This window comes from Ranitomeya imitator, chromosome 4 (assembly GCF_032444005.1).
Source record: "Ranitomeya imitator isolate aRanImi1 chromosome 4, aRanImi1.pri, whole genome shotgun sequence".
In the NCBI taxonomy this organism is placed as follows: Eukaryota; Metazoa; Chordata; class Amphibia; order Anura; family Dendrobatidae; genus Ranitomeya; species Ranitomeya imitator.
Genome location: NC_091285.1, coordinates 45,334,170 through 45,351,127, shown reverse-complemented (window position 1 = coordinate 45,351,127; position 16,958 = coordinate 45,334,170).

Here is a 16,958-nt window from a genome sequence, read left to right as displayed (position 1 = left end):
AAACAATTGGCTGTAGCCGTTCGCACCCCCTCCTCCTCCTCTTCGTCCTCCTGCAGAAGCGAGAGCTCGTCCACAGACCGCAGTCGCACAACCACTCCATCCGCAGCTGCCACTGTTGCACACCAGGTCTCCCATTATGGGGCAGCTACTGGCAAACGTCAGCAGGCTGTATTGGCTATGAAGTGTTTGGGCGACAACAGACACACCGCGGAAGTTCTGTCCGAGTTCTTGCAGAAAGAAACGCAGTCGTGGCTGGGCACTGTAGATCTTGAGGCAGGCAAGGTAGTGAGTGATAACGGAAGGAATTTCATGGCTGCCATCTCCCTTTCCCAACTGAAACACATTCCTTGCCTGGCTCACACCTTAAACCTGGTGGTGCAGTGCTTCCTGAAAAGTTATCCGGGGTTATCCGACCTGCTCCTCAAAGTGCGTGGACTTTGCTCACATATCCGCCGTTCGCCCGTACACTCCAGCCGTATGCAGACCTATCAGCGTTCTTTGAACCTTCCCCAGCATCGCCTAATCATAGACGTTGCAACAAGGTGGAACTCAACACTGCACATGCTTCAGAGACTGTGTGAACAGAGGCGGGCTGTTATGTTTTTGTGGGAGGATACACATACACGGGCAGGCAGTAGGATGGCAGACATGGAGTTGTCAGGTGTGCAGTGGTCGAAAATTCAAGACATGTGTCAAGTCCTTCAGTGTTTTGAGGAATGCACACGGCTGGTTAGTGCAGACAACGCCATAATAAGCATGAGCATCCCCCTAATGCGTCTGCTGATGCAAAGTTTGACGCACATAAAGGATCAGGCGTCTGCAGCTGAGGAAGAGGAAAGCCTTGATGACAGTCAGCCATTGTCTGGCCAGGGCAGTGTACAGGACGAGGTAGCGGGCGAAGAGGAGGAGGAGGACGAGGAGGATGATGGGGATGATTATATTTTTAATGAGGAAGCTTTTCCGGGGCCACTGGAAATTGGTGGCGCGGCAAGGCCGGGTTCTGGTTTTTTGAGGGACACAAGTGACGTTGATTTGCCTGAAACTGCCCCTCAACCAAGCACAACCGCAGATTTGAGAACTGGAACTTTGGCCCACATGGCGGATTATGCCTTACGTATCCTCAAAAGGGACACACGCATAACTAAAATGATGAATGATGACGATTACTGGTTGGCCTGCCTCCTTGATCCTCGCTATAAAGGCAAATTGCAAAATATAATGCCACATGAGAACTTGGAACTAATATTAGCAACCAAACAATCAACTCTTGTTGACCGTTTGCTTCTGGCATTCCCTGCACACAGCGCCCGTGATCGTTCTCACACGAGCTGCAGGGGCCAGCAGACCAGAGGAGTTAGAGGGGCAGAAATCAGAAGTGGCGTTGGCCAGAGGGGTTTTCTGACCAGGTTGTGGAGTGATTTTGCTATGACCGCAGACAGGACAGGTACTGCAGCATCAATTCAAAGTGACAGGAGACAACATTTGTCCAGTATGGTTACAAACTATTTTTCATCCCTTATCGATGTTCTCCCTCAACCGTCATTCCCATTTGATTACTGGGCATCAAAATTAGACACCTGGCCAGAATTGGCAGAATATGCATTGCAGGAGCTTGCTTGCCCGGCAGCTAGTGTCCTATCAGAAAGAGTATTCAGTGCTGCAGGTTCAATACTAACAGAAAAAAGGACTCGTCTGGCTACCCAAAATGTAGATGATCTAACCTTCATTAAAATGAACCACAACTGGATTTCGAAATCTTTTGCCCCACCTTGCCCGGCTGACACCTAGCTTTCCTATGAAAAGGTCTTGCCTGTGGACTATTCTGAATGCCTTTTCCAATCTCGTAATTTTCAGCACCTGATTGTCCAGCATACGACATGTTTACACCTCACTAAATGGCCAAACTCCCCACACGGGGCCGTGGTATCGACACTTGGCGACAGCACCCGTGAGAGTGCAGTTTGTCTGAAGAGGTGGGTGAGCCCGCTTTTGGTCGACGGCACTGCCACTGGGTCCCTCCTAGTACAATAAAGTGTCTCTGGCGGTGGTGGTGCGCACCCAACGTCAGACACACCGTTGTAATATGAGGGGCCCTGGGCCTGTACCGCCGGCCACAAGACAGTTTCCCCCCACCCCAGCTCAAACAGTGCTCTACCACTTGCAAAATTATCTCACAGCTCCACCAATGTTTAGTCTATGCGCTGACATCCTTCAATGCCTGCCACTGACAATACCATTGTATTGACATTTTTGTTATGTTAGGCCTTCGATGCCTGTCTGTGGTCACTCCTTCCACTAGGCCTCCACTGACCACACCACTGCTGCCCGTGTACCCCTGGAACCAATTTAAAATTGCCTACAGCCAGCCCAATTTTTTTATTTTAGGCCTTCGATGCCTGTCTGCGGTCCATTCTTTCAACTACTACTACACTGACCAGGGCACTGCTGCCCGTGTACCCCTGGAACCAATTTAAAATTGCCTACAGCCATGTGTTATTATTTTAGGCCTTCGATGCCTGTCTGCGGTCACTCCTTCCACTAGGCCTCCACTGACCACACCACTGCTGCCCGTGTACCCCTGGAACCAATTTAAAATTGCCTACAGCCAGCCCAATTTTTTTATTTTAGGCCTTCGATGCCTGTCTGCGGTCCATTCTTTCAACTACTACTACACTGACCAGGGCACTGCTGCCCGTGTACCCCTGGAACCAATTTAAAATTGCCTACAGCCATGTGTTATTATTTTAGGCCTTCGATGCCTGTCTACGGTCACTCCTTCCACTAGGCCTCCACTGACCACACCACTGCTGCCCGTGTACCCCTGGAACCAATTTAAAATTGCCTACAGCCAGCCCAATTTTTTTATTTTAGGCCTTCGATGCCTGTCTGCGGTCCATTCTTTCAACTACTACTACACTGACCAGGGCACTGCTGCCCGTGTACCCCTGGAACCAATTTAAAATTGCCTACAGCCATGTCTTATTATTTTAGGCCTTCGATGCCTGTCTGCGGTCACTCCTTCCACTAGGCCTCCACTGACCACACCACTGCTGCCCGTGTACCCCTGGAACCAATTTAAAATTGCCTACAGCCATGTGTTATTATTTTAGGCCTTCGATGCCTGTCTGCGGTCCATTCTTTCAACTACTACTACACTGACCAGGGCACTGCTGCCCGTGTACCCCTGGAACCAATTTAAAATTGCCTACAGCCATGTGTTATTATTTTAGGCCTTCGATGCCTGTCTGCGGTCACTCCTTCCACTAGGCCTCCACTGACCACACCACTGCTGCCCGTGTACCCCTGGAACCAATTTAAAATTGCCTACAGCCAGCCCAATTTTTTTATTTTAGGCCTTCGATGCCTGTCTGCGGTCCATTCTTTCAACTACTACTACACTGACCAGGGCACTGCTGCCCGTGTACCCCTGGAACCAATTTAAAATTGCCTACAGCCATGTGTTATTATTTTAGGCCTTCGATGCCTGTCTACGGTCACTCCTTCCACTAGGCCTCCACTGACCACACCACTGCTGCCCGTGTACCCCTGGAACCAATTTAAAATTGCCTACAGCCAGCCCAATTTTTTTATTTTAGGCCTTCGATGCCTGTCTGCGGTCCATTCTTTCAACTACTACTACACTGACCAGGGCACTGCTGCCCGTGTACCCCTGGAACCAATTTAAAATTGCCTACAGCCATGTGTTATTATTTTAGGCCTTCGATGCCTGTCTGCGGTCACTCCTTCCACTAGGCCTCCACTGACCACACCACTGCTGCCCGTGTACCCCTGGAACCAATTTAAAATTGCCTACAGCCAGCCCAATTTTTTTATTTTAGGCCTTCGATGCCTGTCTGCGGTCCATTCTTTCAACTACTACTACACTGACCAGGGCACTGCTGCCCGTGTACCCCTGGAACCAATTTAAAATTGCCTACAGCCATGTGTTATTATTTTAGGCCTTCGATGCCTGTCTACGGTCACTCCTTCCACTAGGCCTCCACTGACCACACCACTGCTGCCCGTGTACCCCTGGAACCAATTTAAAATTGCCTACAGCCAGCCCAATTTTTTTATTTTAGGCCTTCGATGCCTGTCTGCGGTCCATTCTTTCAACTACTACTACACTGACCAGGGCACTGCTGCCCGTGTACCCCTGGAACCAATTTAAAATTGCCTACAGCCATGTCTTATTATTTTAGGCCTTCGATGCCTGTCTGCGGTCACTCCTTCCACTAGGCCTCCACTGACCACACCACTGCTGCCCGTGTACCCCTGGAACCAATTTAAAATTGCCTACAGCCATGTGTTATTATTTTAGGCCTTCGATGCCTGTCTGCGGTCACTCCTTCCACTAGGCCTCTACTGACCACACCACTGCTGCCCATGTACCCCTGGAACCAATTTAAAATTGCCTACAGCCAGCCCAATTTTTTTATTTTAGGCCTTCGATGCCTGTCTGCGGTCCATTCTTTCAACTACTACTACACTGACCAGGGCACTGCTGCCCGTGTACCCCTGGAACCAATTTAAAATTGCCTACAGCCATGTCTTATCATTTTAGGCCTTCGATGCCTGTCTGCGGTCACTCCTTCCACTAGGCCTCCACTGACCACACCACTGCTGCCCGTGTACCCCTGGAACCAATTTAAAATTGCCTACAGCCAGCCCAATTTTTTTATTTTAGGCCTTCGATGCCTGTCTGCGGTCACTCCTTCCACTAGGCCTCCACTGACCACACCACTGCTGCCCGTGTACCCCTGGAACCAATTTAAAATTGCCTACAGCCAGCCCAATTTTTTTATTTTAGGCCTTCGATGCCTGTCTGCGGTCCATTCTTTCAACTACTACTACACTGACCAGGGCACTGCTGCCCGTGTACCCCTGGAACCAATTTAAAATTGCCTACAGCCATGTGTTATTATTTTAGGCCTTCGATGCCTGTCTACGGTCACTCCTTCCACTAGGCCTCCACTGACCACACCACTGCTGCCCGTGTACCCCTGGAACCAATTTAAAATTGCCTACAGCCAGCCCAATTTTTTTATTTTAGGCCTTCGATGCCTGTCTGCGGTCCATTCTTTCAACTACTACTACACTGACCAGGGCACTGCTGCCCGTGTACCCCTGGAACCAATTTAAAATTGCCTACAGCCATGTGTTATTATTTTAGGCCTTCGATGCCTGTCTGCGGTCACTCCTTCCACTAGGCCTCCACTGACCACACCACTGCTGCCCGTGTACCCCTGGAACCAATTTAAAATTGCCTACAGCCAGCCCAATTTTTTTATTTTAGGCCTTCGATGCCTGTCTGCGGTCCATTCTTTCAACTACTACTACACTGACCAGGGCACTGCTGCCCGTGTACCCCTGGAACCAATTTAAAATTGCCTACAGCCATGTGTTATTATTTTAGGCCTTCGATGCCTGTCTACGGTCACTCCTTCCACTAGGCCTCCACTGACCACACCACTGCTGCCCGTGTACCCCTGGAACCAATTTAAAATTGCCTACAGCCAGCCCAACTTTTTTATTTTAGGCCTTCGATGCCTGTCTGCGGTCCATTCTTTCAACTACTACTACACTGACCAGGGCACTGCTGCCCGTGTACCCCTGGAACCAATTTAAAATTGCCTACAGCCATGTCTTATTATTTTAGGCCTTCGATGCCTGTCTGCGGTCACTCCTTCCACTAGGCCTCCACTGACCACACCACTGCTGCCCGTGTACCCCTGGAACCAATTTAAAATTGCCTACAGCCATGTGTTATTATTTTAGGCCTTCGATGCCTGTCTGCGGTCCATTCTTTCAACTACTACTACACTGACCAGGGCACTGCTGCCCGTGTACCCCTGGAACCAATTTAAAATTGCCTACAGCCATGTGTTATTATTTTAGGCCTTCGATGCCTGTCTGCGGTCACTCCTTCCACTAGGCCTCTACTGACCACACCACTGCTGCCCATGTACCCCTGGAACCAATTTAAAATTGCCTACAGCCAGCCCAATTTTTTTATTTTAGGCCTTCGATGCCTGTCTGCGGTCCATTCTTTCAACTACTACTACACTGACCAGGGCACTGCTGCCCGTGTACCCCTGGAACCAATTTAAAATTGCCTACAGCCATGTCTTATCATTTTAGGCCTTCGATGCCTGTCTGCGGTCACTCCTTCCACTAGGCCTCCACTGACCACACCACTGCTGCCCGTGTACCCCTGGAACCAATTTAAAATTGCCTACAGCCAGCCCAATTTTTTTATTTTAGGCCTTCGATGCCTGTCTGCGGTCCATTCTTTCAACTACTACTACACTGACCAGGGCACTGCTGCCCGTGTACCCCTGGAACCAATTTAAAATTGCCTACAGCCATGTGTTATTATTTTAGGCCTTCGATGCCTGTCTGTGGTCACTCCTTCCACTAGGCCTCCACTGACCACACCACTGCTGCCCGTGTACCCCTGGAACCAATTTAAAATTGCCTACAGCCAGCCCAATTTTTTTATTTTAGGCCTTCGATGCCTGTCTGCGGTCCATTCTTTCAACTACTACTACACTGACCAGGGCACTGCTGCCCGTGTACCCCTGGAACCAATTTAAAATTGCCTACAGCCATGTGTTATTATTTTAGGCCTTCGATGCCTGTCTGTGGTCACTCCTTCCACTAGGCCTCCACTGACCACACCACTGCTGCCCGTGTACCCCTGGAACCAATTTAAAATTGCCTACAGCCATGTGTTATTATTTTAGGCCTTCGATGCCTGTCTGCGGTCACTCCTTCCACTAGGCCTCCACTGACCACACCACTGCTGCCCGTGTACCCCTGGAACCAACATCAGAAAATAAAAAAATAAGTATTTTGCTTTTAAAAAAGAAAATACTGGAGAGATATCAAATGCAGACATTTTAACATTAAAAACAAACACACAACTAAAATCTGGTACAGTACTAAAAATGGCCACCAGCTACAATTACTTTCTCCAGCAAGTAGTTAACTGAAAGGTTTTTAAAATTGAAAACACAGATATGGCATCCACCGAGTGTTGTCCTGTCGCATCTTCTTTATATTATTGCCGAGAAGATGCAAAACAATGAAAATAATAAAATCATTAATTACCAAAATAATAGAGAAAGTCAACACCACGTTGCAAATAAACATTCATTCCAAATAAAGAAGCAGGGCGCGTCCGAGGGTGAGTATATACCTAATAAGAATATAATCACCCTCGGACGCGCAATGCTTATTTCCAACAGCCTTCCTTCCTAAGAATCAGCCCTTCCGTGGTGTAGAGAGATGTTGTGTTACACTCCAAGGTGTTCCCCAGGTTGCCTTTCCTGAGCTTCGATCTTCCGGCTCTCGTTTAGTAGTTGTTGGAAACTACGCTGCATTAGGCCTTCAAATTGGGTATGGGGTGTAGAGAGATGGTGTGTTCCACTCCAAGGTGTTCCCCAGGTTGCCTTTCCTGAGCTTCGATCTTCCGGCTCTCGTTTAGTAGTTCTTGGAAACTACACTGCATTAGGCCTTCAAATTGGGTATGGGGTGTAGAGAGAGGGTGTGTTACACTCCAAGGTGTTCCCCAGGTTGCCTTTCCTGAGCTTCGATATTCCGGCTCTCGTTTAGTAGTTGTTGGAAACTACGCTGCATTAGGCCTTCAAATTGGGTATGGGGTGTAGAGAGAGGGTGTGTTACACTCCAAGGTGTTCCCCAGGTTGCCTTTCCTGAGCTTCGAACTTCCGGCTCTCGTTTAGTAGTTCTTGGAAACTACACTGCATTAGGCCTTCAAATTGGGTATGGGGTGTAGAGAGAGGGTGTGTTACACTCCAAGGTGTTCCCCAGGTTGCCTTTCCTGAGCTTCGATATTCCGGCTCTCGTTTAGTAGTTGTTGGAAACTACACTGCATTAGGCCTACAAATTTGGTATGGGGGAAACATTGGCGCATCTGCGGTCCCTCCTTCCTCTAGGCCTCCACTGACCTGTCTACTGCTGCCCGTGTTCCCCTGGAACCAATTTTAAATTGCCTACAGGCAGCCCAATTTATTATGTTAGGGCTTCGAAGCCTGTCTGCGGTCCCTCCTTCCACTAGGCCTCCACTGACCTGTCTACTGCTGCCCGTGTACCCCTTGAACCAACATCATAAAATAAAAAAAAAAGTATTTTGCTTATAAAAAAAGAAAATACTGGTGAGATATCAAATGCAGACATTTTAACATTAAAAACAAACACACAACTAAAATCTGGTACAGTACTAAAAAAAGGCCACCAGCTACAATTACTTTCTCCTGCAAGTAGTTAACTGAAAGGTTTTTTAAATTGAAAACACAGATATGGCATCCACCGAGTGTTGTCCTGTCGCGTCTTCTTTATATTATTGCCGAGAAGATGCAAAACAATGAAAATAATAAAATCATTAATTACCAAAATAATAGAGAAAGTCAACACCACATTGCAAATAAACATTCATTCCAAATAAAGAAGCAGGGCGCGTCCGAGGGTGAGTATATACCTAATAAGAATATAATCACCCTCGGACGCGCAATGCTTATTTCCAACAGCCTTCCTTCCTAAGAATCAGCCCTTCCGTGGTGTAGAGAGACGTTGTGTTACACTCCAAGGTGTTCCCCAGGTTGCCTTTCCTGAGCTTCGATCTTCCGGCTCTCGTTTAGTAGTTGTTGGAAACTACGCTGCATTAGGCCTTCAAATTGCGTATGGGGTGTAGAGAGATGGTGTGTTCCACTCCAAGGTGTTCCCCAGGTTGCCTTTCCTGAGCTTCGATCTTCCGGCTCTCGTTTAGTAGTTCTTGGAAACTACGCTGCATTAGGCCTTCAAATTGGGTATGGGGTGTAGAGAGAGGGTGTGTTCCACTCCAAGGTGTTCCCCAGGTTGCCTTTCCTGAGCTTCGATCTTCCGGCTCTCGTTTAGTAGTTCTTGGAAACTACACTGCATTAGGCCTTCAAATTGGGTATGCGGTGTAGAGAGAGGGTGTGTTACACTCCAAGGTGTTCCCCAGGTTGCCTTTCCTGAGCTTCGATCTTCCGGCTCTCGTTTAGTAGTTCTTGGAAACTACACTGCATTAGGCCTACAAATTGGGTATGGGGTGGAGAGAGATGGTGTGTTCCACTCCAAGGTGTTCCCCAGGTTGCCTTTCCTGAGCTTCGATCTTCCGGCTCTCGTTTAGTAGTTCTTGGAAACTACACTGCATTAGGCCTTCAAATTGGGTATGGGGTGTAGAGAGAGGGTGTGTTACACTCCAAGGTGTTCCCCAGGTTGCCTTTCCTGAGCTTCGATCTTCCGGCTCTCGTTTAGTAGTTCTTGGAAACTACACTGCATTAGGCCTTCAAATTGGGTATGGGGTGTAGAGAGAGGGTGTGTTACACTCCAAGGTGTTCCCCAGGTTGCCTTTCCTGAGCTTCGATCTTCTGGCTCTCGTTTAGTAGTTCTTGGAAACTACACTGCATTAGGCCTTCAAATTGGGTATGGGGTGTAGAGAGAGGGTGTGTTACACTCCAAGGTGTTCCCCAGGTTGCCTTTCCTGAGCTTCGATCTTCCGGCTCTCGTTTAGTAGTTCTTGGAAACTACACTGCATTAGGCCTCCAAATTGGGTATGGGGTGGAGAGAGATGGTGTGTTACACTCCAAGGTGTTCCCCAGGTTTCCTTGCCATTGCTTTGGTCTTCCGACTCTCGTTTAGTAGTTGTAGAAAAGTACACTGCATTAGGCCTACAAAATGGGTATGGTGTGGAGAGAGATGGTGTGTTACACTCCAAGGTGTTCCCCAGGTTGCCTTTCCTGAGCTTCTATCTTCAGGCTCTCATTAAATTGTGGTTAAATGGAACAACTGCATTTGGCGTACTAGTTGGTTTGGGGCCTACTATCGGTGTCTGCCACTCCTTGCTGTTCTCCTGGTTTCCTGTCCTGAAATTCCATTTTCAGGCTCTCGTTAAGTAGTTGTTAATGTTAGACTGCATTTGGCCTACTAGTTGGGTTGGGGCCTACTATCGGTGTCTGCCACTCCTTGCTGTTCTCCTCCACTGAACAAAGCTGTGCCGCCTGTTTACTACGGTTGCCAATTTTGAACTGCATTTCGACTACTTACTGATTTGGCCCTACTCTCTGTGTCAGCCTCTCATTCCAGTTGTCCTCCACTGCAATGCCCCCTGGTTATTCCTGTGTTACCAATTTTGAACTGCATTTAGCCCACTTTATTCTTTGGGCCTATATCTGTGTTTCCACTTCATCGTGCCCATTGCCCAGCCAGTGATAGATGAGTCTGCTGGTACATTGACCCATAACGCAACATTCCCCGTGCATGCTACACAACAACATTGTGACCCTGCTGAAAGTCAGGTTGCTCTTCCCGCATACCATACCACCTTACATGGGGACAAAGAGGAAGGTGCAGATGAAAGTGCAGGTTCCTTCATCAGGTGGGGGGAGGAATACTAGTTGGCGACGTCACTGGCACAGGGCCTCTCATAGTACGCAAAAGTGTTGCTGCCGGTGGGAGGCGCCCCCACCGTGCAAACACACCGCTGTACTTTGAGGGGCCCTGTGCCAGTGCCAATGCCAACAAGTGGGCCCCCCCTGCTTGCTCAGGATCACAGCACTTGCAAAGTTGAAATACTTACCTCTCCCTGCTCCACTGCCGTGACGTGGTCCAGATTTCCTGGGCCCACTAATTACTTGAACGAGCCCTACCCCACACAACTTTAGCCAAATGACCCCCAATTTCAAATGCCTTCCAATTATTATAAGGTAAATTACGCTTGACAAGCTTCATTAAGAAGAATGGATGGTTTTGACATTAAAATGGGCACTCTAGGTGTTTTCCTGGCCCCCACTCACTGCCGACTATGCTGCCCCATTGACTTGCATTGGGTTTCGTGTTTCGGTCGATCCCGACTTTACGTCATAATCGGCCGATTTCACTCGACCCGACTTTTGAGACAGTCGGGTTTCGCGAAACCCGGCTCGACTCTAAAAAGGTCAAGGTCGCTCAACTCTAGTTCTGACATCTTTTTTTTTTTTTTTCCTGCTCTGTGTTCACTTTTTTTTTTCCCCTAGACATTTGGGTGATTCTGGACACAGGTGTGGACATGGATATTCAGGGTCTGTGCTCTTCAATGGATAATCTCGTTATAAATGTACAAAAAATTCAAGATACTATTGATCAGAAATCTATGTTAGAACCAAGAATTCCTATTCCTGATTTGTTTTTTGGAGATAGAACTAAGTTTCTAAGTTTCAAAAATAATTGTAAGCTATTTCTGGCCTTGAAACCTCATTCTTCTGGTAATCCTATTCAACAGGTTTTGATTATTATTTCTTTTTTGCGCGGCGACCCTCAAGACTGGGCATTTTCTCTTGCGCCAGGAGACCCTGCATTGAGTAGTGTCGATGCGTTTTTCCTGGCGCTCGGATTGCTGTACGATGAGCCTAATTCAGTGGATCAGGCTGAGAAAAATTTGCTGGCTTTGTGCCAGGGTCAGGATGATATAGAAGTATATTGTCAGAAATTTAGGAAATGGTCAGTACTCACTCAGTGGAATGAATCTGCGCTGGCAGCTTTGTTCAGAAAGGGTCTCTCTGAGGCTCTTAAGGATGTCATGGTGGGATTTCCTATGCCTGCTGGTTTGAATGAGTCTTTGTCTTTGGCCATTCAGATCGGTCGACGCTTGCGCGAGCGTAAATCTGTGCACCATTTGGCGGTACTGCCTGAGGTTAAACCTGAGCCTATGCAGTGCGATAGGACTATGACTAGAGTTGAACGGCAGGAATACAGACGTCTGAATGGTCTGTGTTTCTACTGTGGTGATTCCACTCATGCTATTTCTGATTGTCCTAAGCGCACTAAGCGGTCCGCTAGGTCTGCCGTCATTGGTACTGTACAGTCCAAATTCCTTCTGTCCATTACCTTGATATGCTCTTTGTCGTCGTTTTCTGTCATGGCGTTTGTGGATTCGGGCGCTGCCCTGAATCTGATGGATTTGGATTATGCTAAACGTTGTGGGTTTTTCTTGGAGCCTTTGCGGTGTCCTATTCCATTGAGAGGAATTGATGCTACACCTTTGGCCAAGAATAAACCTCAATACTGGGCCCAGCTGACCATGTGCATGGCTCCTGCACATCAGGAAGTTATTCGCTTTCTGGTGTTGCATAATCTGCATGATGTGGTCGTGTTGGGGTTGCCATGGCTACAAACCCATAATCCAGTATTGGATTGGAATTCCATGTCGGTATCCAGCTGGGGTTGTCAGGGGGTACATGGTGATGTTCCATTTTTGTCGATTTCGTCATCCACCCCTTCTGAGGTCCCAGAGTTCTTGTCTGATTATCAGGATGTATTTGAAGAGCCCAAGTCCGATGCTCTACCTCCGCATAGGGATTGTGATTGTGCTATCAATTTGATTCCTGGTAGTAAATTCCCTAAAGGTCGATTATTTAATTTATCCGTGCCCGAACACGCCGCTATGCGCAGTTATGTGAAGGAATCCCTGGAGAAGGGACATATTCGCCCATCGTCATCACCACTGGGAGCAGGGTTCTTCTTTGTAGCCAAGAAGGATGGTTCGCTGAGACCGTGTATTGATTACCGTCTTCTTAATAAGATCACTGTTAAATTTCAGTATCCCTTGCCATTGTTATCTGACTTGTTTGCTCGGATTAAGGGGGCTAGTTGGTTCACTAAGATAGATCTTCGTGGTGCGTATAATCTGGTGAGAATCAGGCAAGGAGATGAATGGAAAACTGCATTCAATACGCCCGAGGGTCATTTTGAGTATCTAGTGATGCCGTTCGGACTTGCCAATGCTCCATCTGTGTTTCAGTCTTTTATGCATGACATCTTCCGTGAGTATCTGGATAAATTCCTGATTGTTTACTTGGATGACATTTTGATCTTCTCAGATGATTGGGAGTCTCATGTGAAGCAGGTCAGAATGGTTTTTCAGGTCCTGCGTGCTAACTCTTTGTTTGTGAAGGGATCAAAGTGTCTCTTCGGTGTGCAGAAAGTTTCATTTTTGGGGTTCATCTTTACCCCTTCTACTATCGAGATGGATCCAGTTAAGGTCCAAGCCATCCAGGATTGGATTCAGCCGACATCTCTGAAAAGTCTGCAAAAGTTCCTGGGCTTTGCTAATTTTTATCATCGCTTCATCTGTAATTTTTCTAGCATTGCCAAACCATTGACCGATTTGACCAAGAAGGGTGCTGATTTGGTTAATTGGTCTTCTGCTGCTGTGGAAGCTTTTCAGGAGTTGAAGCGTCGTTTTTGTTCTGCCCCTGTGTTGTGTCTGCCAGATGTTTCTCTTCCGTTCAAGGTCGAGGTTGATGCTTCTGAGATTGGAGCAGGGGCGGTTTTGTCACAGAGAGGTTCTGATTGCTCAGTGATGAAACCATGTGCTTTCTTTTCCAGGAAGTTTTCGCCCGCTGAGCGTAATTATGATGTGGGCAATCAAGAGTTGCTGGCCATGAAGTGGGCATTCGAGGAGTGGCGTCATTGGCTTGAAGGAGCTAATTGGCTGGTGGTATTGGCTGATCATAAGAACTTGACTTATCTCGAGTCTGCCAAGCGCTTGAATCCTAGACAGGCCCGTTGGTCGTTATTTTTTGCCCGCTTCGACTTTGTGATTTCGTACCTTCCGGGCTCTAAAAATGTGAAGGCGGATGCTCTGTCTAGGAGTTTTGTGCCCGACTCTCCAGGTTTATCTGAGCCAGCGGGTATCCTAAAGGAAGGAGTCATTGTGTCTGCCATCTCCCCTGATTTGCGGCGGGTGCTGCAAAAATTTCAGGCGAATAAACCTGATCGTTGTCCAGCAGAGAAACTGTTCGTCCCTGATAGGTGGACTAATAAACTTATCTCTGAACTTCATTGTTCGGTGTTGGCTGGTCATCCTGGAATCTTTGGTACCAGAGAGTTAGTGGCTAGATCCTTCTGGTGGCCATCTCTGTCACGGGATGTACGTACTTTTGTGCAGTCCTGTGGGATTTGTGCTAGGGCTAAGCCCTGCTGTTCTCGTGCCAGTGGGTTGCTTTTGCCCTTGCCGGTCCCAAAGAGGCCTTGGACACATATTTTGATGGATTTCATTTCTGACCTTCCCGTTTCTCAAAAGATGTCAGTCATTTGGGTGGTCTGTGATCGCTTTTCTAAAATGGTCCATCTGGTGCCCTTGGCTAAATTGCCTTCCTCCTCTGATTTGGTACCTTTGTTCTTTCAGCATGTGGTTCGGTTGCATGGCATTCCTGAGAATATTGTTTCTGACAGAGGTTCCCAGTTTGTTTCAAGGTTCTGGCGAGCCTTTTGTGGTAGGATGGGCATTGACCTATCCTTTTCCTCGGCTTTCCATCCTCAGACTAATGGCCAGACCGAACGAACCAATCAGACCTTGGAAACATATCTGAGATGTTTTGTTTCTGCAGACCAGGATGATTGGGTGTCCTTTTTGCCGTTGGCTGAGTTCGCCCTTAATAATCGGGCCAGCTCGGCTACCTTGGTTTCTCCTTTTTTTTGCAATTCTGGGTTCCATCCTCGTTTCTCTTCAGGACAGGTTGAGTCTTCGGACTGTCCTGGTGTGGATTCTGTGGTGGATAGGTTGCAGCAGATCTGGATTCAGGTAGTGGACAATTTGATCTTGTCCCAGGAGAAAGCTCAACTTTTCGCTAATCGCAGACGCCGTGTGGGTCCCCGACTTCGTGTTGGGGATCTGGTTTGGTTATCTTCTCGTCATATTCCTATGAAGGTTTCCTTTCCTAAATTTAAACCTCGTTTTATTGGTCCGTATAGGATTTCTGAGGTTCTCAATCCTGTGTCTTTTCGTTTGACCCTCCCAGACTCCTTTTCCATACATAATGTATTCCATAGGTGGTTGTTGCGGAGATACGTGGCACCTATGGTTCCATCTGTTGAGCCTCCTGCCCCGGTTTTGGTGGAGGGGGAATTGGAGTATATTGTGGAGAAGATTTTGGATTCTCGTGTTTCTAGACGGAAACTCCAGTATCTGGTTAAATGGAAGGGTTATGCTCAGGAAGATAATTCCTGGGTTTTTGCCTCTGATGTTCATGCTTCCGATCTTGTTCGTGCCTTTCATGCGGCTCATCCTGGTCGGCCTGGGGGCTCTGGTGAGGGTTCGGTGACCCCTCCTCAAGGGGGGGGTACTGTTGTGAATTCTGTGGCTGAATTCACTCCTGTGGTCACAAGTGGTACTGCAGCTTCTGAGCTTCCTCCCTCAGGTGTTCTGGTGAGCTCGTTAACTGCTTCATTACTTAACTCCGCCTGATGCTGCTATCCTTGCTCCTTGTCAATGTTTCAGTGTTGGATCTGAGCTTCTCCTGATTGTTCCTGTGACCTGCTGCTCTGTATAGCTAAGTGCTTTTTGCTTTTTTGTTTCTTTTTTTCTGTCCAGCTTGTCTTTTGTTTTGCTGGAAGCTCTGAGACGCAAAGGGTGTACCGCCGTGCCGTTAGTTTGGCACGGTGGGTTTTTTTTGCCCCCTTTGCGTGGTTTTGCTTTAGGGTTTTTTGTAGACTGCAAAGTTCGCTTTACTGTCCTTGCTCTGTCCTAGAATATCGGGCCCCACTTTGCTGAATCTATTTCATCCCTACGTTTTGTCTTTTCATCTTACTCACAGTCATTATATGTGGGGGGCTGCCTTTTCCTTTGGGGAATTTCTCTGGGCAAGTCAGGCCTATTTTTCTATCTTCAGGCTAGCTAGTTTCTTAGGCTGTGCCGAGTTGCCTAGGTAGTTGTTAGGCGCAATCCACAGCCGCTTTTAGTTGTGTTTAGGATAGGATCAGGTGTGCAGTCTACAGAGTTTCCACGTCTCAGAGCTCATTCTTGTATTTTTGGGTATTTGTCAGATCACTGTGTGCGCTCTGATCGCTAAGCACACTGTGTTTCTGGATTGCCTTCATAACACCTGTCATTAGCACACATAACACTAGATGCAGTAAAAAAGTAGTCATTAGATAAACAGGCGGTGTAGCTTGCTTCATGGGTGGGGTACTCTGCTGAGTAGCACAAAATTCTACTAGGCCCAAAAGCATTTCCTGGGCTAGATGCAGTTAAAAAGTAGTACTTAGATAACCAGGCGGTGTAGCTTCCTTCATGGGTGGTGTACTCTGCTGAGTAGCACAAATTTCTACTAGGCCCAAAGGGATTTCCTGTTCTAGATGCAGGTAAAAAGTAGTACTTAGATAAACAGGTGGTGTAGCTTGCTTCATGGGTGGGCTACTCTGCTGACTAACAGACATTGAAGCTTTGGAGCAGACCTCTGAATCCCAGGCCATAGTATGAGTAAACAACTCTGCAGACGACCCCACCCACCTGGAATTGATGATGGCAACATCATGTAAGACACAGCATGTGGACACAAAAAAGAGTCTCCATTTTTTCCCAAAATTCTGTCACAGACACAACTTAAGTGGCATCCATTTCGCCAGAGTTTTTTTAAAACGGTTGGCGAGGTGATTTTCAAAAATCATCAAGCTTTTAGTCTCCCCAGGATGACATAGGGGTAGAATAGTCCTTGCGGATCCAGGATTTGTTCATCTTGATGAACGTTAGTCTGTCTACATTGTCACTGGACAGCAACGTGCGCTTATCTGTCAGCACACCACCAGCAGCGCTGAACACACATTCAGAGAGAACGCTGGCTGCGGGGCACGACAAGATCTCCAAGGCGTGAGTGGCAAGCTCAGGCCATTTTTCAAGATTGGAAGCCCAAAATGAGCAAGGGTCCAGTTCCACAGTCATGGCATCGATGTTAACTTGGAGCTACACCTGTACCATCCTCTCTAGGCATTGGCTATGCGTCAGACTTCTTGTCTCCTGTGGCTTTGCAAAGGATGGTCTAAAAGAATCTTGAAACGATTGGAAAAAATTGCTGCAACAACCAGATACAATGTTACTGTTACGGTTTGAGTGATGCCTCAATAGTCCCATGGTTGGCAAGTTAGAACTCAGAGATTCA